The sequence below is a fragment of the Saccoglossus kowalevskii genome, chromosome 17 (assembly GCF_978046115.1).
Source record: "Saccoglossus kowalevskii chromosome 17, keSacKowa6.1, whole genome shotgun sequence".
In the NCBI taxonomy this organism is placed as follows: Eukaryota; Metazoa; Hemichordata; class Enteropneusta; family Harrimaniidae; genus Saccoglossus; species Saccoglossus kowalevskii.
This window is the reverse complement of record NC_140657.1, coordinates 31,394,998-31,417,122: the sequence shown is the minus strand read 5'-3', so window position 1 is coordinate 31,417,122 and position 22,125 is coordinate 31,394,998. Positions and strand designations below refer to the sequence as shown.

General features: G+C 36.4%; 17 non-coding genes across 17 annotated transcripts; all 17 read left to right on the top strand.

Moving 5' to 3' along the window:
* The first annotated feature begins 3,336 nt into the window (after positions 1-3,336).
* Positions 3,337-3,409, top strand: TRNAK-UUU (transfer RNA lysine (anticodon UUU)). The gene has a single exon. It is a non-coding gene; the product is annotated as a tRNA-Lys (tRNA).
* A 922-nt stretch (positions 3,410-4,331) lies between these two features.
* Positions 4,332-4,404, top strand: TRNAK-UUU (transfer RNA lysine (anticodon UUU)). The gene has a single exon. It is a non-coding gene; the product is annotated as a tRNA-Lys (tRNA).
* A 2,192-nt stretch (positions 4,405-6,596) lies between these two features.
* Positions 6,597-6,669, top strand: TRNAK-UUU (transfer RNA lysine (anticodon UUU)). The gene has a single exon. It is a non-coding gene; the product is annotated as a tRNA-Lys (tRNA).
* Positions 6,670-6,932: 263 nt separating this feature from the next.
* TRNAQ-UUG (transfer RNA glutamine (anticodon UUG)) lies at positions 6,933-7,005 on the top strand. Its single transcript has one exon. It is a non-coding gene; the product is annotated as a tRNA-Gln (tRNA).
* A 263-nt stretch (positions 7,006-7,268) lies between these two features.
* On the top strand, positions 7,269-7,341 carry TRNAK-UUU (transfer RNA lysine (anticodon UUU)). Its single transcript has one exon. It is a non-coding gene; the product is annotated as a tRNA-Lys (tRNA).
* A 263-nt stretch (positions 7,342-7,604) lies between these two features.
* Positions 7,605-7,677, top strand: TRNAK-UUU (transfer RNA lysine (anticodon UUU)). The gene has a single exon. It is a non-coding gene; the product is annotated as a tRNA-Lys (tRNA).
* A 587-nt stretch (positions 7,678-8,264) lies between these two features.
* TRNAK-UUU (transfer RNA lysine (anticodon UUU)) lies at positions 8,265-8,337 on the top strand. Its single transcript has one exon. It is a non-coding gene; the product is annotated as a tRNA-Lys (tRNA).
* Positions 8,338-9,871: 1,534 nt separating this feature from the next.
* On the top strand, positions 9,872-9,944 carry TRNAK-UUU (transfer RNA lysine (anticodon UUU)). The gene has a single exon. It is a non-coding gene; the product is annotated as a tRNA-Lys (tRNA).
* Positions 9,945-10,207: 263 nt separating this feature from the next.
* TRNAK-UUU (transfer RNA lysine (anticodon UUU)) lies at positions 10,208-10,280 on the top strand. The gene has a single exon. It is a non-coding gene; the product is annotated as a tRNA-Lys (tRNA).
* A 3,703-nt stretch (positions 10,281-13,983) lies between these two features.
* Positions 13,984-14,056, top strand: TRNAK-UUU (transfer RNA lysine (anticodon UUU)). The gene has a single exon. It is a non-coding gene; the product is annotated as a tRNA-Lys (tRNA).
* Positions 14,057-16,261: 2,205 nt separating this feature from the next.
* On the top strand, positions 16,262-16,334 carry TRNAK-UUU (transfer RNA lysine (anticodon UUU)). Its single transcript has one exon. It is a non-coding gene; the product is annotated as a tRNA-Lys (tRNA).
* A 1,762-nt stretch (positions 16,335-18,096) lies between these two features.
* TRNAK-UUU (transfer RNA lysine (anticodon UUU)) lies at positions 18,097-18,169 on the top strand. Its single transcript has one exon. It is a non-coding gene; the product is annotated as a tRNA-Lys (tRNA).
* A 263-nt stretch (positions 18,170-18,432) lies between these two features.
* On the top strand, positions 18,433-18,505 carry TRNAK-UUU (transfer RNA lysine (anticodon UUU)). Its single transcript has one exon. It is a non-coding gene; the product is annotated as a tRNA-Lys (tRNA).
* Positions 18,506-20,074: 1,569 nt separating this feature from the next.
* On the top strand, positions 20,075-20,147 carry TRNAK-UUU (transfer RNA lysine (anticodon UUU)). Its single transcript has one exon. It is a non-coding gene; the product is annotated as a tRNA-Lys (tRNA).
* A 263-nt stretch (positions 20,148-20,410) lies between these two features.
* On the top strand, positions 20,411-20,483 carry TRNAK-UUU (transfer RNA lysine (anticodon UUU)). Its single transcript has one exon. It is a non-coding gene; the product is annotated as a tRNA-Lys (tRNA).
* A 263-nt stretch (positions 20,484-20,746) lies between these two features.
* Positions 20,747-20,819, top strand: TRNAK-UUU (transfer RNA lysine (anticodon UUU)). The gene has a single exon. It is a non-coding gene; the product is annotated as a tRNA-Lys (tRNA).
* Positions 20,820-22,052: 1,233 nt separating this feature from the next.
* Positions 22,053-22,125, top strand: TRNAK-UUU (transfer RNA lysine (anticodon UUU)). The gene has a single exon. It is a non-coding gene; the product is annotated as a tRNA-Lys (tRNA).

Genomic DNA, 22,125 nt, shown 5'->3' with positions numbered 1-22,125 from the left:
CGTGGGACTTTTAATCCTAAGGTCAAGGGTTCAACCCCCTTAGCGGGCGTAATTTTGAAACGTTGTTCACATGAGAATAGATATTGCTTGCTTACATCGCTGAGATAAATAAAACATAAACAATTCAAACATTTCATTGTAATAACTCGGTATTTAATTAATGCTTTGAATTAGATTAAACGTTTTCTCATAAAAATACAAATCATTGTCACCTCATAGACTCATTTGAAGTATCTTCGTGCGTGAAATCAAAGCATTGACTTATTATGGAGGTTTGGGACAATCGAGTACGAAAAGACAGGATCCTGAGCAGCCCGGTTAGCTCGGTCGGTAGAGCGTGGAACTTTTAATCCTAAGGTTAAGGGTTCAACCCTCTTAGCGGGCGTAATTTTGAAACGTAGTTGACATAAAAACAGATGTTGCTCTCTCACATCGCTGAGATAAATAAAACCTAAACAATTCAAACATTTCATTGTAATAACTCGGTATTTAATTAACGCTTTGAATTAGATTAAACGTTTTCTCATAAAAATACAAATCATTGACAGCTCATAGACTCATTTGAAGTATCTTCGTGCATGAAATCAAAGCATTGACTTATTATGGAGGTTTGGGAGAATCGAGTACGAAAAGACAGGATCCTGAGCAGCCCGGTTAACTCAGTCGGTAGAGCGTGGAACTTTTAATCCTAAGGTTAAGGGTTCAACCCCCTTAGCGGGCGTAATTTTGAAACGTGGTTCACATAAAAATAGATATTCTTTGCTCACATCGCTGAGATAAATAACACATAAACAATTCAATATTTCATTGTAATAACTCGGTATTTAATTAATGCTTTGAATTAGATTAAACGTTTTCTCATAAAAACACAAATCATTGTCAGCTCATAGACTCATTTGAAGTATCTTCGTGCATGAAATCAAAGCATTGACTTATTATGGAGGTTTGGGACAATCGAGTACGAAAAGACAGGATCCTGAGCAGCTCGGTTAGCTCAGTCGGTAGAGCGTGGGACTTTTAATCCTAAAGTCAAGGGTTCAACCCCCTTAGCGGGCGTAATTTTGAAACGTAGTTGACATAAAAACAGATGTTGCTCTCTCACATCGCTGAGATAAATAAAACCTAAACAATTCAAACATTTCATTGTAATAACTCGGTATTTAATTAATGCTTTGAATTAGATTAAACGTTTTCTCATAAAAATACAAATCATTGTCAGCTCATAGACTCATTTGAAGTATCTTCGTGCGTGAAATCAAAGCATTGACTTATTATGGAGGTTTGGGACAATCGAGTTCGAAAATACGTGATCCTGAACAGCCCGGTTAGCTCAGTCGGTAGAGCGTGGAACTTTTAATCCTAAGGTTAAGGGTTCAACCCTCTTAACGGGCGTAATTTTGAAACGTTGTTCACATGAAAATTGATATTGTTTGCTTACATCGCTGAGATAAATAAAACATAAACAATTCAAACATTTCTTTGTAATAACTCGGTATTTAATTAATGCTTTGAATTAGATTAAACGTTTTCTCATAAAAACACAAATCATTGTCACCTCATAGACTCATTTGAAGTATCTTCGTGCGTGAAATCAAAGCATTGACTTATTATGGAGGTTTGGGAGAATCGAGTACGAAAAGACAGGATCCTGAGCAGCCCGGTTAGCTCAGTCGGTAGAGCGTGGGACTTTTAATCCTAAGGTCAAGGGTTCATCTCCCTTAGCGGGCGTAATTTTGAAACGTAGTTGACATAAAAACAGATGTTGCTCTCTCACATCGCTGAGATAAATAAAACCTAAACAATTCAAACATTTCATTGTAATAACTCGGTATTTAATTAATGCTTTGAATTAGATTAAACGTTTTCTCATAAAAATACAAATCATTGTCACCTCATAGACTCATTTGAAGTATCTTCGTGCGTGAAATCAAAGCATTGACTTATTATGGAGGTTTGGGAGAATCGAGTACGAAAAGACAGGATCCTGAGCAGCCCGGTTAACTCAGTCGGTAGAGCGTGGAACTTTTAATCCTAAGGTTAAGGGTTCAACCCTCTTAGCGGGCGTAATTTTGAAACGTTGTTCACATGAAAATTGATATTGTTTGCTTACATCGCTGAGATAAATAAAACATAAACAATTCAAACATTTCTTTGTAATAACTCGGTATTTAATTAATGCTTTGAATTAGATTAAACGTTTTCTCATAAAAACACAAATCATTGTCACCTCATAGACTCATTTGAAGTATCTTCGTGCGTGAAATCAAAGCATTGACTTATTATGGAGGTTTGGGAGAATCGAGTACGAAAAGACAGGATCCTGAGCAGCCCGGTTAGCTCAGTCGGTAGAGCGTGGGACTTTTAATCCTAAGGTCAAGGGTTCATCTCCCTTAACGGGCGTAATTTTGAAACGTAGTTGACATAAAAACAGATGTTGCTCTCTCACATCGCTGAGATAAATAAAACCTAAACAATTCAAACATTTCATTGTAATAACTCGGTATTTAATTAATGCTTTGAATTAGATTAAACGTTTTCTCATAAAAATACAAATCATTGTCACCTCATAGACTCATTTGAAGTATCTTCGTGCGTGAAATCAAAGCATTGACTTATTATGGAGGTTTGGGAGAATCGAGTACGAAAAGACAGGATCCTGAGCAGCCCGGTTAACTCAGTCGGTAGAGCGTGGAACTTTTAATCCTAAGGTTAAGGGTTCAACCCCCTTAGCGGGCGTAATTTTGAAACGTGGTTCACATAAAAATAGATATTCTTTGCTCACATCGCTGAGATAAATAACACATAAACAATTCAAACATTTCATTGTAATAACTCGGTATTTAATTAATGCTTTGAATTAGATTAAACGTTTTCTCATAAAAATACAAATCATTGTCACCTCATAGACTCATTTGAAGTATCTTCGTGCGTGAAATCAAAGCATTGACTTATTATGGAGGTTTGGGACAGTCGAGTACGAAAAGACAGGATCCTGAGCAGCCCGGTTAGCTCAGTCGGTAGAGCGTGGGACTTTTAATCCTAAGGTCAAGGGTTCCAACCCCCTTAGCGGGCGTAATTTTGAAACGTAGTTGACATAAAAACAGATGTTGCTCTCTCACAACGCTGAGATAAATAAAACATAAACAATTCAAACATTTCATTGTAATAACTCGGTATTTAAATAATGCTTTGAATTAGATTAAACGTTTTCTCATAAAAATACAAATCATTGACAGCTCATAGACTCATTTGAAGTATCTTCGTGCGTGAAATCAAAGCATTGACTTATTATGGAGGTTTGGGACAATCGAGTTCGAAAATACGTGATCCTGAACAGCCCGGTTAGCTCAGTCGGTAGAGCGTGGGACTTTTAATCCTAAGGTCAAGGGTTCAACCCCCTTAGCGGGCGTAATTTTGAAACGTTGTTCACATGAAAATAGATATTGTTTGCTTACATCGCTGAGATAAATAAAACATAAACAATTCAAACATTTCATTGTAATAACTCGGTATTTAATTAATGCTTTGAATTAGATTAAACGTTTTCTCATAAAAATACAAATCATTGTCACCTCATAGACTCATTTGAAGTATCTTCGTGCGTGAAATCAAAGCATTGACTTATTATGGAGGTTTGGGACAATCGAGTACGAAAAGACAGGATCCTGAGCAGCCCGGTTAGCTCGGTCGGTAGAGCGTGGAACTTTTAATCCTAAGGGTAAGGGTTCAACCCTCTTAGCGGGCGTAATTTTGAAACGTAGTTGGCATAAAACAGATGTTGCTCTCTCACATCGCTGAGATAAATAAAACCTAAACAATTCAAACATTTCATTGTAATAACTCGGTATTTAATTAATGCTTTGAATTAGATTAAACGTTTTCTCATAAAAATACAAATCATTGTCAGCTCATAGACTCATTTGAAGTATCTTCGTGCGTGAAATCAAAGCATTGACTTATTATGGAGGTTTGGGAGAATCGAGTACGAAAAGACAGGATCCTGAGCAGCCCGGTTAGCTCGGTCGGTAGAGCGTGGGACTTTTAATCCTTCAACCCCCTTAGCGGGCGTAATTTTGAAACGCAGTTGACATAAAAACAGATGTTGCTCTCTCACATCGCTGAGATAAATAAAACCTAAACAATTCAAACATTTCATTGTAATAACTCGGTATTTAATTAATGCTTTGAATTAGATTAAACGTTTTCTCATAAAAATACAAATCATTGACAGCTCATAGACTCATTTGAAGTATCTTCGTGCATGAAATCAAAGCATTGACTTATTATGGAGGTTTGGGACAATCGAGTTCGAAAATACGTGATCCTGAACAGCCCGGTTAGCTCAGTCGGTAGAGCGTGGGACTTTTAATCCTAAGGTCAAGGGTTCAACCCCCTTAGCGGGCGTAATTTTGAAACGTTGTTCACATGAAAATAGATATTGTTTGCTTACATCGCTGAGATAAATAAAACATAAACAATTCAAACATTTCATTGTAATAACTCGGTATTTAATTAATGCTTTGAATTAGATTAAACGTTTTCTCATAAAAATACAAATCATTGTCACCTCATAGACTCATTTGAAGTATCTTCGTGCGTGAAATCAAAGCATTGACTTATTATGGAGGTTTGGGACAATCGAGTACGAAAAGACAGGATCCTGAGCAGCCCGGTTAGCTCGGTCGGTAGAGCGTGGAACTTTTAATCCTAAGGGTAAGGGTTCAACCCTCTTAGCGGGCGTAATTTTGAAACGTAGTTGGCATAAAACAGATGTTGCTCTCTCACATCGCTGAGATAAATAAAACCTAAACAATTCAAACATTTCATTGTAATAACTCGGTATTTAATTAATGCTTTGAATTAGATTAAACGTTTTCTCATAAAAATACAAATCATTGTCAGCTCATAGACTCATTTGAAGTATCTTCGTGCGTGAAATCAAAGCATTGACTTATTATGGAGGTTTGGGAGAATCGAGTACGAAAAGACAGGATCCTGAGCAGCCCGGTTAGCTCGGTCGGTAGAGCGTGGGACTTTTAATCCTTCAACCCCCTTAGCGGGCGTAATTTTGAAACGCAGTTGACATAAAAACAGATGTTGCTCTCTCACATCGCTGAGATAAATAAAACCTAAACAATTCAAACATTTCATTGTAATAACTCGGTATTTAATTAATGCTTTGAATTAGATTAAACGTTTTCTCATAAAAATACAAATCATTGACAGCTCATAGACTCATTTGAAGTATCTTCGTGCATGAAATCAAAGCATTGACTTATTATGGAGGTTTGGGACAATCGAGTTCGAAAATACGTGATCCTGAACAGCCCGGTTAGCTCAGTCGGTAGAGCGTGGAACTTTTAATCCTAAGGTTAAAGGTTCAACCCCCTTAGCGGGCGTAATTTTGTAACGTAGTTGACATAAAAACAGATGTTGCTCTCTCACATCGCTGAGATAAATAAAACCTAAACAATTCAAACATTTCATTGTAATAACTCGGTATTTAATTAATGCTTTGAATTAGATTAAACGTTTTCTCATAAAAATACAAATCATTGTCAGCTCATAGACTCATTTGAAGTATCTTCGTGCGTGAAATCAAAGCATTGACTTATTATGAAGATTTGGGACAATCGACTACGAAAAGACAGAGTCCGAAAAATAAACAATTCAAACATTTCATTCTAATAACTTGATATTGTTTGCTCACATCGCTGAGATAAATAAAACATAAACATTTCAATATTTCATTGTAATAACTCGGTATTTAATTAATGCTTTGAATTAGATTAAACGTTTTCTCATAAAAACACAAATCATTGTAAACTCATAGACTCATTTGAAGTATCTTCTTGCGTGAAATCAAAGCATTGACTTATTATGGAGGTTTGGGACAATCGAGTACGAAAAGACTGGATCCTGAGCAGCCCGGTTAGCTCAGTCGGTAGAGCGTGGGATTTTTAATCCTAAGGTCAAGGGTTCAACCGCCTTAGCGGGCGTGATTTTGCAACGTAGTTGACATAAAAACAGATGTTGCTCTCTCACATCGCTGAGATAAATAAAACATAAACAATTCAATATTTCATTGTAATAACTCGGTATTTAATTAATGCTTTGAATTAGATGAAACGTTCTCTCATAAAAACACAAATCATTGTCAACTCACAGACTCATTTGAAGTATCTTCGTGCATGAAATCAAAGCATTGACTTATTATGGAGGTTTGGGACAATCGAGTACGAAAAGACTGGATCCTGAGCAGCCCGGTTAGCTCAGTCGGTAGAGCGTGGGATTTTTAATCCTAAGGTCAAGGGTTCAACCGCCTTAGCGGGCGTGATTTTGCAACGTAGTTGACATAAAAACAGATGTTGCTCTCTCACATCGCTGAGATAAATAAAACATAAACAATTCAATATTTCATTGTAATAACTCGGTATTTAATTAATGCTTTGAATTAGATTAAACGTTCTCTCATAAAAACACAAATCATTGTCAACTCATAGACTCATTTGAAGTATCTTCGTGCATGAAATCAAAGCATTGACTTATTATGGAGGTTTGGGACAATCGAGTACGAAAAGACAGGATCCTGAGCAGCCCGCTTAGCTCAGTCGGTAGAGCGTGGGACTTTTAATCCTAAGGTCAAGGGTTCAACCCCATTAGCGGGCGTAATTTTGAAACGTAGTTGACATAAAAACAGATGTTGCTCTCTCACATCGCTGAGATAAATAAAACCTAAACAATTCAAACATTTCATTGTAATAACTCGGTATTTAATTAATGCTTTGAATTAGATTAAACGTTCTCTCATAAAAACACAAATCATTGTCAACTCATAGACTCATTTGAAGTATCTTCGTGCATGAAATCAAAGCATTGACTTATTATGGAGGTTTGGGACAATCGAGTACGAAAAGACAGGATCCTGAGCAGCCCGGTTAGCTCAGTCGGTAGAGCGTGGGACTTTGAATCCTAAGGTCAAGGGTTCAACCCCATTAGCGGGCGTAATTTTGAAACGTAGTTGACATAAAAACAGATGTTGCTCTCTCACATCGCTGAGATAAATAAAACCTAAACAATTCAAACATTTCATTGTAATAACTCGGTATTTAATTAATGCTTTGAATTAGATTAAACGTTTTCTCATAAAATTACAAATCATTGTCAGCTCATAGACTCATTTGAAGTATCTTCATGCATGAAATCAAAGCATTGACTTATTATGGAGGTTTGGGACAATCGAGTACGGAAAGACAGGATCCTGAGCAGCCCGGTTAGCTCAGTCGGTAGAGCGTGGGACTTTTAATCCTAAGGTCAAGGGTTCAACCCCCTTAGCGGGCGTAATTTTGAAACGTAGTTGACATAAAAACAGATGTTGCTCTCTCACATCGCTGAGATAAATAAAACATAAACAATTCAAACATTTCATTGTAATAACTCGGTATTTAATTAATGCTTTGAATTAGATTAAACGTTTTCTCATAAAAATACAAATCATTGTCAGCTCATAGACTCATTTGAAGTATCTTCGTGCGTGAAATCAAAGCATTGACTTATTATGGAGGTTTGGGACAATCGAGTACGAAAAGACAGGATCCTGAGCAGCCCGGTTAGCTCAGTCGGTAGAGCGTGGGACTTTTAATCCTAAGGTCAAGGGTTCAACCCCCTTAGCGGGCGTAATTTTGAAACGTTGTTCACATGAGAATAGATATTGCTTGCTTACATCGCTGAGATAAATAAAACATAAATAATTCAAACATTTCATTGTAATAACTCGGTATTTAATTAATGCTTTGAATTAGATTAAACGTTTTCTCATAAAAATACAAATCATTGTCAACTCATAGACTCATTTGAAGTATCTTCGTGCATGAAATCAAAGCATTGACTTATTATGGAGGTTTGGGACAATCGAGTACGAAAAGACAGGATCCTGAACAGCCCGGTTAGCTCAGTCGGTAGAGCGTGGGACTTTTAATCCTTCAACCCCCTTAGCGGGCGTAATTTTGAAACGTAGTTGACATAAAAATAGATATTGTTTGCTTACATCGCTGAGATAAATAAAACATAAACAATTCAAACATTTCATTGTAATAACTCGGTATTTAACTAATGCTTTGAATTAGATTAAACGTTTTCTCATAAAAATACAAATCATTGTCACCTCATAGACTCATTTGAAGTATCTTCGTGCGTGAAATCAAAGCATTGACTTATTATGGAGGTTTGGGAGAATCGAGTACGAAAAGACAGGATCCTGAGCAGCCCGGTTAGCTCAGTCGGTAGAGCGTGGGACTTTTAATCCTAAGGTCAAGGGTTCAACCCCCTTAGCGGGCGTAATTTTGAAACGTAGTTGACATAAAAACAGATGTTGCTCTCTCACATCGCTGAGATAAATAAAACCTAAACAATTCAAACATTTCATTGTAATAACTCGGTATTTAATTAATGCTTTGAATTAGATTAAACGTTTTCTCATAAAAATACAAATCATTGTCAGCTCATAGACTCATTTGAAGTATCTTCGTGCGTGAAATCAAAGCATTGACTTATTATGGAGATTTGGGACAATCGACTACGAAAAGACAGAGTCCGAAAAATAAACAATTCAAACATTTCATTCTAATAACTTGATATTATTCGCTCGCATCGCTGAGATAAATAAAACACAAACAATTCAACGATTTCATTGTAATAACTCGGTATTTAATTAATGCTTTGAATTAGATTAAACGTTTTCTCATAAAAATTACAAATCATTGTCAGCTCATAGACTCATTTGAAGTATCTTCTTGCGTGAAATCAAAGCATTGACTTATTATGGAGGTTTGGGACAATCGAGTACGAAAAGACAGCATCCTGAGCAGCCCGGTTAGCTCAGTTGGTAGAGCGTGGGATTTTTAATCCTAAGGTCAAGGGTTCAACCGCCTTAGCGGGCGTGATTTTGCAACGTAGTTGACATAAAAACAGATGTTGCTCTCTCACATCGCTGAGATAAATAAAACATAAACAATTCAATATTTCATTGTAATAACTCGGTATTTAATTAATGCTTTGAATTAGATTAAACGTTTTCTCATAAAAACACAAATCATTGTCAACTCATAGACTCATTTGAAGTATCTTCATGCATGAAATCAAAGCATTGACTTATTATGGAGGTTTGGGACAATCGAGTACGAAAAGACAGGATCCTGAGAAGCCCGGTTAGGTCAGTCGGTAGAGCGTGGGACTTTTAATCCTAAGGTCAGGGGTTCAACCCCCTTAGCGTGCCTAATTTTGAAACGTGGTTCACATAAAAATAAATATTGTTTGCTCACATCGCTGAGATAAATAAAACATAAACATTTCAATATTTCATTGTAATAACTCGGTATTTAATTAATGCTTTGAATTAGATTAAACGTTTTCTCATAAAAACACAAATCATTGTAAACTCATAGACTCATTTGAAGTATCTTCTTGCGTGAAATCAAAGCATTGACTTATTATGGAGGTTTGGGACAATCGAGTACGAAAGGACTGGATCCTGAGCAGCCCGGTTAGCTCAGTCGGTAGAGCGTGGGATTTTTAATCCTAAGGTCAAGGGTTCAACCGCCTTAGCGGGCGTGATTTTGCAACGTAGTTGACATAAAAACAGATGTTGCTCTCTCACATCGCTGAGATAAATAAAACATAAACAATTCAATATTTCATTGTAATAACTCGGTATTTAATTAATGCTTTGAATTAGATTAAACGTTTTCTCATAAAAACACAAATCATTGTCAACTTATAGACTCATTTGAAGTATCTTCGTGCATGAAATCAAAGCATTGACTTATTATGGAGGTTTGGGACAATCGAGTACGAAAAGACAGGATCCTGAGCAGCCCGGTTAGCTCAGTCGGTAGAGCGTGGGACTTTTAATCCTAAGGTCAAGGGTTCAACCCCCTTAGCGGGCGTAATTTTGAAACGTAGTTGACATAAAAACAGATGTTGCTCTCTCACATCGCTGAGATAAATAAAACATAAACAATTCAAACATTTCATTGTAATAACTGGGTATTTAATTAATGCTTTGAATTAGATTAAACGTTTTCTCATAAAAATACAAATCATTGTCAGCTCATAGACTCATTTGAAGTATCTTTGTGCGTGAAATCAAAGCATTGACTTATTATGGAGGTTTGGGACAATCGAGTACGAAAAGACAGGATCCTGAGCAGCCCGGTTAGCTCAGTCGGTAGAGCGTGGGACTTTTAATCCTAAGGTCAAGGGTTCAACCCCCTTAGCGGGCGTAATTTTGAAACGTAGTTGACATAAAAACAGATGTTGCTCTCTCACATCGCTGAGATAAATAAAACCAAAACAATTCAAACATTTCATTGTAATAACTCGGTATTTAATTAATGCTTTGAATTAGATTAAACGTTTTCTCATAAAATTACAAATCATTGTCAGCTCATAGACTCATTTGAAGTATCTTCTTGCGTGAAATCAAAGCATTGACTTATTATGGAGGTTTGGGACAATCGAGTACGAAAAGACAGGATCCTGAGCAGCCCGGTTAGCTCAGTCGGAAGAGCGTGGGATTTTTAATCCTAAAGTCAAGGGTTCAACCTCCTTAGCGGGCGTGATTTTGCAACGTAGTTGACATAAAAACAGATGTTGCTCTCTCACATCGCTGAGATAAATAAAACATAAACAATTCAATATTTCATTGTAATAACTCGGTATTTAATTAATGCTTTGAATTAGATTAAACGTTTTCTCATAAAAACACAAATCATTGTCAACTCATAGACCCATTTGAAGTATCTTCGTGCATGAAATCAAAGCATTGACTTATTATGGAGGTTTGGGACAATCGAGTACGAAAAGACAGGATCCTGAGCAGCCCGGTTAGCTCAGTCGGTAGAGCGTGGGACTTTTAAACCTAAGGTCAAGGGTTCAACCCCCTTAGCGGGCGTAATTTTGAAATGTAGTTGACATAAAAACAGATGTTGCTCTCTCACATCGCTGAGATAAATAAAACATCAACAATTCAAACATTTCATTGTAATAACTCGGTATTTCATTAATGCTTTGAATTAGATTAAACCTTTTCTCATAAAAATACAAATCATTGTCAGCTCATAAACTCATTTGAAGTATCTTCGTGCGTGAAATCAAAGCATTGACTTATTATGGAGATTTGGGACAATCGACCACGAAAAGACAGAGTGCGAAACACAAACAATTCAAACATTTCATTCTAATAACTTGATATTATTCGCTCGCATCGCTGAGATAAATAAAACACAAACAATTCAACGATTTCATTGTAATAACTCGGTATTTAATTAATGCTTTGAATTAGATTAAACGTTTTCTCATAAAATTACAAATCATTGTCAGCTCATAGACTCATTTGAAGTATCTTCTTGCGTGAAATCAAAGCATTGACTTATTATGGAGGTTTGGGACAATCGAGTACGAAAAGACAGCATCCTGAGCAGCCCGGTTAGCTCAGTTGGTAGAGCGTGGGATTTTTAATCCTAAGGTCAAGGGTTCAACCGCCTTAGCGGGCGTGATTTTGCAACGTAGTTGACATAAAAACAGATGTTGCTCTCTCACATCGCTGAGATAAATAAAACATAAACAATTCAATATTTCATTGTAATAACTCGGTATTTAATTAATGCTTTGAATTAGATTAAACGTTTTCTCATAAAAACACAAATCATTGTCAACTCATAGACTCATTTGAAGTATCTTCATGCATGAAATCAAAGCATTGACTTATTATGGAGGTTTGGGACAATCGAGTACGAAAAGACAGGATCCTGAGCAGCCCGGTTAGCTCAGTCGGTAGAGCGTGGGACTTTTAATCCTAAGGTCAGGGGTTCAACCCCCTTAGCGTGCCTAATTTTGAAACGTGGTTCACATAAAAATAAATATTGTTTGCTCACATCGCTGAGATAAATAAAACATAAACATTTCAATATTTCATTGTAATAACTCGGTATTTAATTAATGCTTTGAATTAGATTAAACGTTTTCTCATAAAAACACAAATCATTGTAAACTCATCGACTCATTTGAAGTATCTTTTAATCCTAAGGTCAAGGGTTCAACCCCCTTAGCGGGCGTAATTTTGAAACGTTGTTCACATGAAAATAGATATTGTTTGCTTACATCGCTGAGATAAATAAAACATAAACAATTCAAACATTTCATTGTAATAACTCGGTATTTAATTAATGCTTTGAATTAGATTAAACGTTTTCTCATAAAAATACAAATCATTGTCACCTCATAGACTCATTTGAAGTATCTTCGTGCGTGAAATCAAAGCATTGACTTATTATGGAGGTTTGGGACAATCGAGTACGAAAAGACAGGATCCTGAGCAGCCCGGTTAGCTCAGTCGGTAGAGCGTGGGACTTTTAATCCTAAGGTCAAGGGTTCCAACCCCCTTAGCGGGCGTAATTTTGAAACGTAGTTGACATAAAAACAGATGTTGCTCTCTCACAACGCTGAGATAAATAAAACATAAACAATTCAAACATTTCATTGTAATAACTCGGTATTTAAATAATGCTTTGAATTAGATTAAACGTTTTCTCATAAAAATACAAATCATTGACAGCTCATAGACTCATTTGAAGTATCTTCGTGCGTGAAATCAAAGCACTGACTTATTATGGAGATTTGGGACAATCGACTACGAAAAGACAGAGTCCGAAAAATAAACAATTCAAACATTTCATTCTAATAACTTGATATTATTCGCTCGCATCGCTGAGATAAATAAAACACAAACAATTCAACGATTTCATTGTAATAACTCGGTATTTAATTAATGCTTTGAATTAGATTAAACGTTTTCTCATAAAATTACAAATCATTGTCAGCTCATAGACTCATTTGAAGTATCTTCTTGCGTGAAATCAAAGCATTGACTTATTATGGAGGTTTGGGACAATCGAGTACGAAAAGACAGCATCCTGAGCAGCCCGGTTAGCTCAGTTGGTAGAGCGTGGGATTTTTAATCCTAAGGTCAAGGGTTCAACCGCCTTAGCGGGCGTGATTTTGCAACGTAGTTGACATAAAAACAGATGTTGCTCTCTCACATCGCTGAGATAAATAAAACATAAACAATTCAATATTTCATTGTAATAACTCGGTATTTAATTAATGCTTTGAATTAGATTAAACGTTTTCTCATAAAAACACAAATCATTGTCAACTCATAGACTCATTTGAAGTATCTTCATGCATGAAATCAAAGCATTGACTTATTATGGAGGTTTGGGACAATCGAGTACGAAAAGACAGGATCCTGAGCAGCCCGGTTAGCTCAGTCGGTAGAGCGTGGGACTTTTAATCCTAAGGTCAGGGGTTCAACCCCCTTAGCGTGCCTAATTTTGAAACGTGGTTCACATAAAAATAAATATTGTTTGCTCACATCGCTGAGATAAATAAAACATAAACATTTCAATATTTCATTGTAATAACTCGGTATTTAATTAATGCTTTGAATTAGATTAAACGTTTTCTCATAAAAACACAAATCATTGTAAACTCATAGACTCATTTGAAGTATCTTCTTGCGTGAAATCAAAGCATTGACTTATTATGGAGGTTTGGGACAATCGAGTACGAAAAGACTGGATCCTGAGCAGCCCGGTTAGCTCAGTCGGTAGAGCGTGGGATTTTTAATCCTAAGGTCAAGGGTTCAACCGCCTTAGCGGGCGTGATTTTGCAACGTAGTTGACATAAAAACAGATGTTGCTCTCTCACATCGCTGAGATAAATAAAACATAAACAATTCAATATTTCATTGTAATAACTCGGTATTTAATTAATGCTTTGAATTAGATTAAACGTTTTCTCATAAAAACAGAAATCATTGTCAACTTATAGACTCATTTGAAGTATCTTCGTCCATGAAATCAAAGCATTGACTTATTATGGAGGTTTAGGACAATCGAGTACGAAAAGACAGGATCCTGAGCAGCCCGGTTAGCTCAGTCGGTAGAGCGTGGGACTTTTAATCCTAAGGTCAAGGGTTCAACCCCCTTAGCGGGCGTAATTTTGAAACGTAGTTGACATAAAAACAGATGTTGCTCTCTCACATCGCTGAGATAAATAAAACATAAACAATTCAAACATTTCATTGTAATAACTGGGTATTTAATTAATGCTTTGAATTAGATTAAACGTTTTCTCATAAAAATACAAATCATTGTCAGCTCATAGACTCATTTGAAGTATCTTTGTGCGTGAAATCAAAGCATTGACTTATTATGGAGGTTTGGGACAATCGAGTACGAAAAGACAGGATCCTGAGCAGCCCGGTTAGCTCAGTCGGTAGAGCGTGGGACTTTTAATCCTAAGGTCAAGGGTTCAACCCCATTAGCGGGCGTAATTTTGAAACGTAGTTGACATAAAAACAGATGTTGCTCTCTCACATCGCTGAGATAAATAAAACCAAAACAATTCAAACATTTCATTGTAATAACTCGGTATTTAATTAATGCTTTGAATTAGATTAAACGTTTTCTCATAAAATTACAAATCATTGTCAGCTCATAGACTCATTTGAAGTATCTTCTTGCGTGAAATCAAAGCATTGACTTATTATGGAGGTTTGGGACAATCGAGTACGAAAAGACAGGATCCTGAGCAGCCCGGTTAGCTCAGTCGGAAGAGCGTGGGATTTTTAATCCTAAAGTCAAGGGTTCAACCTCCTTAGCGGGCGTGATTTTGCAACGTAGTTGACATAAAAACAGATGTTGCTCTCTCACATCGCTGAGATAAATAAAACATAAACAATTCAATATTTCATTGTAATAACTCGGTATTTAATTAATGCTTTGAATTAGATTAAACGTTTTCTCATAAAAACACAAATCATTGTCAACTCATAGACCCATTTGAAGTATCTTCGTGCATGAAATCAAAGCATTGACTTATTATGGAGGTTTGGGACAATCGAGTACGAAAAGACAGGATCCTGAGCAGCCCGGTTAGCTCAGTCGGTAGAGCGTGGGACTTTTAAACCTAAGGTCAAGGGTTCAACCCCCTTAGCGGGCGTAATTTTGAAATGTAGTTGACATAAAAACAGATGTTGCTTTCTCACATCGCTGAGATAAATAAAACATCAACAATTCAAACATTTCATTGTAATAACTCGGTATTTCATTAATGCTTTGAATTAGATTAAACCTTTTCTCATAAAAATACAAATCATTGTCAGCTCATAAACTCATTTGAAGTATCTTCGTGCGTGAAATCAAAGCATTGACTTATTATGGAGATTTGGGACAATCGACCACGAAAAGACAGAGTGCGAAACACAAACAATTCAAACATTTCATTCTAATAACTTGATATTATTCGCTCGCATCGCTGAGATAAATAAAACACAAACAATTCAACGATTTCATTGTAATAACTCGGTATTTAATTAATGCTTTGAATTAGATTAAACGTTTTCTCATAAAATTACAAATCATTGTCAGCTCATAGACTCATTTGAAGTATCTTCTTGCGTGAAATCAAAGCATTGACTTATTATGGAGGTTTGGGACAATCGAGTACGAAAAGACAGCATCCTGAGCAGCCCGGTTAGCTCAGTTGGTAGAGCGTGGGATTTTTAATCCTAAGGTCAAGGGGTCAACCGCCTTAGCGGGCGTGATTTTGCAACGTAGTTGACATAAAAACAGATGTTGCTCTCTCACATCGCTGAGATAAATAAAACATGAACAATTCAATATTTCATTGTAATTACTCGGTATTTAATTAATGCTTTGAATTAGATTAAACGTTTTCTCATAAAAACACAAATCATTGTCAACTCATAGACTCATTTGAAGTATCTTCATGCATGAAATCAAAGCATTGACTTATTATGGAGGTTTGGGACAATCGAGTACGAAAAGACAGGATCCTGAGCAGCCCGGTTAGCTCAGTCGGTAGAGCGTGGGACTTTTAATCGTAAAGTCAGGGGTTCAACCCCCTTAGCGTGCTTAATTTTGAAACGTGGTTCACATAAAAATAAATATTGTTTGCTCACATCGCTGAGATAAATAAAACATAAACATTTCAATATTTCATTGTAATAACTCGGTATTTAATTAATGCTTTGAATTAGATTAAACGTTTTCTCATAAAAACACAAATCATTGTAAACTCATAGACTCATTTGAAGTATCTTCGTGCATGAAATCAAAGCATTGACTTATTATGGAGGTTTGGGACAATCGAGTACGAAAAGACAGGATCCTGAGCAGCCCGGTTAGCTCAGTCGGTAGAGCGTGGGACTTTTAATCCTAAGGTCAAGGGTTCAACCCCCTTAGCGGGCGTAATTTTGAAACGTAGTTGACATAAAAACAGATGTTGCTCTCTTACATCGCTGAGATAAATAAAACCTAAACAATTCAAACATTTCATTGTAATAACTCGGTATTTAATTAATGCTTTGAATTAGATTAAACGTTTTCTCATAAAAATACAAATCATTGTCAGCTCATAGACTCATTTGAAGTATCTTCGTGCGTGAAATCAAAGCATTGACTTATTATGGAGATTTGGGACAATCGACTACGAAAAGACAGAGTCCGAAAAATAAACAATTCAAACATTTCATTCTAATAACTTGATATTATTCGCTCGCATCGCTGAGATAAATAAAACACAAACAATTCAACGATTTCATTGTAATAACTCGGTATTTAATTAATGCTTTGAATTAGATTAAACGTTTTCTCATAAAATTACAAATCATTGTCAGCTCATAGACTCATTTGAAGTATCTTCTTGCGTGAAATCAAAGCATTGACTTATTATGGAGGTTTGGGACAATCGAGTACGAAAAGACAGCATCCTGAGCAGCCCGGTTAGCTCAGTTGGTAGAGCGTGGGATTTTTAATCCTAAGGTCAAGGGTTCAACCGCCTTAGCGGGCGTGATTTTGCAACGTAGTTGACATAAAAACAGATGTTGCTCTCTCACATCGCTGAGATAAATAAAACATAAACAATTCAATATTTCATTGTAATAACTCGGTATTTAATTAATGCTTTGAATTAGATTAAACGTTTTCTCATAAAAACACAAATCATTGTCAACTCATAGACTCATTTGAAGTATCTTCATGCATGAAATCAAAGCATTGACTTATTATGGAGGTTTGGGACAATCGAGTACGAAAAGACAGGATCCTGAGCAGCCCGGTTAGCTCAGTCGGTAGAGCGTGGGACTTTTAATCCTAAGGTCAGGGGTTCAACCCCCTTAGCGTGCCTAATTTCGAAACGTGGTTCACATAAAAATAAATATTGTTTGCTCACATCGCTGAGATAAATAAAACATAAACATTTCAATATTTCATTGTAATAACTCGGTATTTAATTAATGCTTTGAATTAGATTAAACGTTTTCTCATAAAAACACAAATCATTGTAAACTCATCGACTCATTTGAAGTATCTTTTAATCCTAAGGTCAAGGGTTCAACCCCCTTAGCGGGCGTAATTTTGAAACGTTGTTCACATGAAAATAGATATTGTTTGCTTACATCGCTGAGATAAATAAAACATAAACAATTCAAACATTTCATTGTAATAACTCGGTATTTAATTAATGGTTTGAATTAGATTAAACGTTTTCTCATAAAAATACAAATCATTGTCATCTCATAGACTCATTTGAAGTATCTTCGTGCGTGAAATCAAAGCATTGACTTATTATGGAGGTTTGGGACAATCGAGTACGAAAAGACAGGATCCTGAGCAGCCCGGTTAGCTCAGTCGGTAGAGCGTGGGACTTTTAATCCTAAGGTCAAGGGTTCCAACCCCCTTAGCGGGCGTAATTTTGAAACGTAGTTGACATAAAAACAGATGTTGCTCTCTCACATCGCTGAGATAAATAAAACCTAAACAATTCAAACATTTCATTGTTATAACTCGGTATTTAAATAATGCTTTGAATTAGATTAAACGTTTTCTCATAAAAATACAAATCATTGACAGCTCATAGACTCATTTGAAGTATCTTCGTGCGTGAAATCAAAGCATTGACTTATTATGGAGGTTTGGGACAATCGAGTTCGAAAATACGTGAACCTGAACAGCCCGGTTAGCTCAGTCGGTAGAGCGTGGGACTTTTAATCCTAAGGTCAAGGGTTCAAGCCCCTTAGCGGGCGTAATTTTGAAACGTTGTTCACATGAAAATAGATATTGTTTGCTTACATCGCTGAGATAAATAAAACATAAACAATTCAAACATTTCATTGTAATAACTCGGTATTTAATTAATGCTTTGAATTAGATTAAACGTTTTCTCATAAAAATACAAATCATTGTCACCTCATAGACTCATTTGAAGTATCTTCGTGCGTGAAATCAAAGCATTGACTTATTATGGAGGTTTGGGACAATCGAGTTCGAAAATACACGATCCTTAACAGCCCGGTTAGCTCAGTCGGTAGAGCGTGGGACTTTTAATCCTAAGGTCAAGGGTTCAACCCCCGTAGCGGGCGTAAGTTTGAAACGTTGTTCACATGAAGATGGATATTGTTTGCTTACATCGCTGAGATAAATAAAACATAAACAATTCAACGATTTCATTGTAATAACTCGGTATTTAATTAATGCTTTGAATTAGATTAAACGTTTTCTCATAAAATTACAAATCATTGTCAGCTCATAGACTCATTTGAAGTACCCTCTTGCGTGAAATCAAAGCATTGACTTATTATGGAGGTTTGGGACAATCGAGTACGAAAAGACAGCATCCTGAGCAGCCCGGTTAGCTCAGTTGGTAGAGCGTGGGATTTTTAATCCTAAGGTCAAGGGTTCAACCGCCTTAGCGGGCGTGATTTTGCAACGTAGTTGACATAAAAACAGATGTTGCTCTCTCACATCGCTGAGATAAATAAAACATGAACAATTCAATATTTCATTGTAATTACTCGGTATTTAATTAATGCTTTGAATTAGATTAAACGTTTTCTCATAAAAACACAAATCATTGTCAACTCATAGACTCATTTGAAGTATCTTCATGCATGAAATCAAAGCATTGACTTATTATGGAGGTTTGGGACAATCGAGTACGAAAAGACAGGATCCTGAGCAGCCCGGTTAGCTCAGTCGGTAGAGCGTGGGACTTTTAATCGTAAGGTCAGGGGTTCAACCCCCTTAGCGTGCTTAATTTTGAAACGCTGAGATAAATAAAACATAAACAATTCAAACATTTCATTGTAATAACTCGGTATTTAATTAATGCTTTGAATTAGATTAAACGTTCTCTCATAAAAACACAAATCATTGTCAACTCATAGACTCATTTGAAGTATCTTCGTGCATGAAATCAAAGCATTGACTTATTATGGAGGTTTGGGACAATCGAGTACGAAAAGACAGGATCCTGAGCAGCCCGGTTAGCTCAGTCGGTAGAGCGTGGGATTTTTAATCCTAAGGTCAAGGGTTCAACCGCCTTAGCGGGCGTGATTTTGCAACGTAGTTGACATAAAAACAGATGTTGCTCTCTCACATCGCTGAGATAAATAAAACATAAACAATTCAAACATTTCATTGTAATAACTCGGTATTTAATTAATGCTTTGAATTAGATTAAACGTTCTCTCATAAAAACACAAATCATTGTCAACTCATAGACTCATTTGAAGTATCTTCGTGCATGAAATCAAAGCATTGACTTATTATGGAGGTTTGGGACAATCGAGTACGAAAAGACAGGATCCTGAGCAGCCCGGTTAGCTCAGTTGGTAGAGCGTGGGATTTTTAATCCTAAGGTCAAGGGTTCAACCGCCTTAGCGGGCGTGATTTTGCAACGTAGTTGACATAAAAACAGATGTTGCTCTCTCACATCGCTGAGATAAATAAAACATAAACAATTCAAACATTTCATTGTAATAACTCGGTATTTAATTAATGCTTTGAATTAGATTAAACGTTCTCTCATAAAAACACAAATCATTGTCAACTCATAGACTCATTTGAAGTATCTTCGTGCATGAAATCAAAGCATTGACTTATTATGGAGGTTTGGGACAATCGAGTACGAAAAGACAGGATCCTGAGCAGCCCGGTTAGCTCAGTCGGTAGAGCGTGGGACTTTTAATCCTAAGGTCAAGGGTTCAACCCCCTTAGCGGGCGTAATTTTGAAACGTAGTTGACATAAAAACAGATGTTGCTCTCTCACATCGCTGAGATAAATAAAACCTAAACAATTCAAACATTTCATTGTTATAACTCGGTATTTAAATAATGCTTTGAATTAGATTAAACGTTTTCTCATAAAAATACAAATCATTGACAGCTCATAGACTCATTTGAAGTATCTTCGTGCGTGAAATCAAAGCATTGACTTATTATGGAGGTTTGGGACAATCGAGTTCGAAAATACGTGAACCTGAACAGCCCGGTTAGCTCAGTCGGTAGAGCGTGGGACTTTTAATCCTAAGGTCAAGGGTTCAAGCCCCTTAGCGGGCGTAATTTTGAAACGTTGTTCACATGAAAATAGATATTGTTTGCTTACATCGCTGAGATAAATAAAACATAAACAATTCAAACATTTCATTGTAATAACTCGGTATTTAATTAATGCTTTGAATTAGATTAAACGTTTTCTCATAAAAATACAAATCATTGTCACCTCATAGACTCATTTGAAGTATCTTCGTGCGTGAAATCAAAGCATTGACTTATTATGGAGGTTTGGGACAATCGAGTTCGAAAATACACGATCCTTAACAGCCCGGTTAGCTCAGTCGGTAGAGCGTGGGACTTTTAATCCTAAGGTCAAGGGTTCAACCCCCGTAGCGGGCGTAAGTTTGAAACGTTGTTCACATGAAGATGGATATTGTTTGCTTACATCGCTGAGATAAATAAAACATAAACAATTCAACGATTTCATTGTAATAACTCGGTATTTAATTAATGCTTTGAATTAGATTAAACGTTTTCTCATAAAATTACAAATCATTGTCAGCTCATAGACTCATTTGAAGTATCCTCTTGCGTGAAATCAAAGCATTGACTTATTATGGAGGTTTGGGACAATCGAGTACGAAAAGACAGCATCCTGAGCAGCCCGGTTAGCTCAGTTGGTAGAGCGTGGGATTTTTAATCCTAAGGTCAAGGGTTCAACCGCCTTAGCGGGCGTGATTTTGCAACGTAGTTGACATAAAAACAGATGTTGCTCTCTCACATCGCTGAGATAAATAAAACATGAACAATTCAATATTTCATTGTAATTACTCGGTATTTAATTAATGCTTTGAATTAGATTAAACGTTTTCTCATAAAAACACAAATCATTGTCAACTCATAGACTCATTTGAAGTATCTTCATGCATGAAATCAAAGCATTGACTTATTATGGAGGTTTGGGACAATCGAGTACGAAAAGACAGGATCCTGAGCAGCCCGGTTAGCTCAGTCGGTAGAGCGTGGGACTTTTAATCGTAAGGTCAGGGGTTCAACCCCCTTAGCGTGCTTAATTTTGAAACGCTGAGATAAATAAAACATAAACAATTCAAACATTTCATTGTAATAACTCGGTATTTAATTAATGCTTTGAATTAGATTAAACGTTCTCTCATAAAAACACAAATCATTGTCAACTCATAGACTCATTTGAAGTATCTTCGTGCATGAAATCAAAGCATTGACTTATTATGGAGGTTTGGGACAATCGAGTACGAAAAGACAGGATCCTGAGCAGCCCGGTTAGCTCAGTCGGTAGAGCGTGGGATTTTTAATCCTAAGGTCAAGGGTTCAACCGCCTTAGCGGGCGTGATTTTGCAACGTAGTTGACATAAAAACAGATGTTGCTCTCTCACATCGCTGAGATAAATAAAACATAAACAATTCAAACATTTCATTGTAATAACTCGGTATTTAATTAATGCTTTGAATTAGATTAAACGTTCTCTCATAAAAACACAAATCATTGTCAACTCATAGACTCATTTGAAGTATCTTCGTGCGTGAAATCAAAGCATTGACTTATTATGGAGGTTTGGGACAATCGAGTTCGAAAATACACGATCCTTAACAGCCCGGTTAGCTCAGTCGGTAGAGCGTGGGACTTTTAATCCTAAGGTCAAGGGTTCAACCCCCGTAGCGGGCG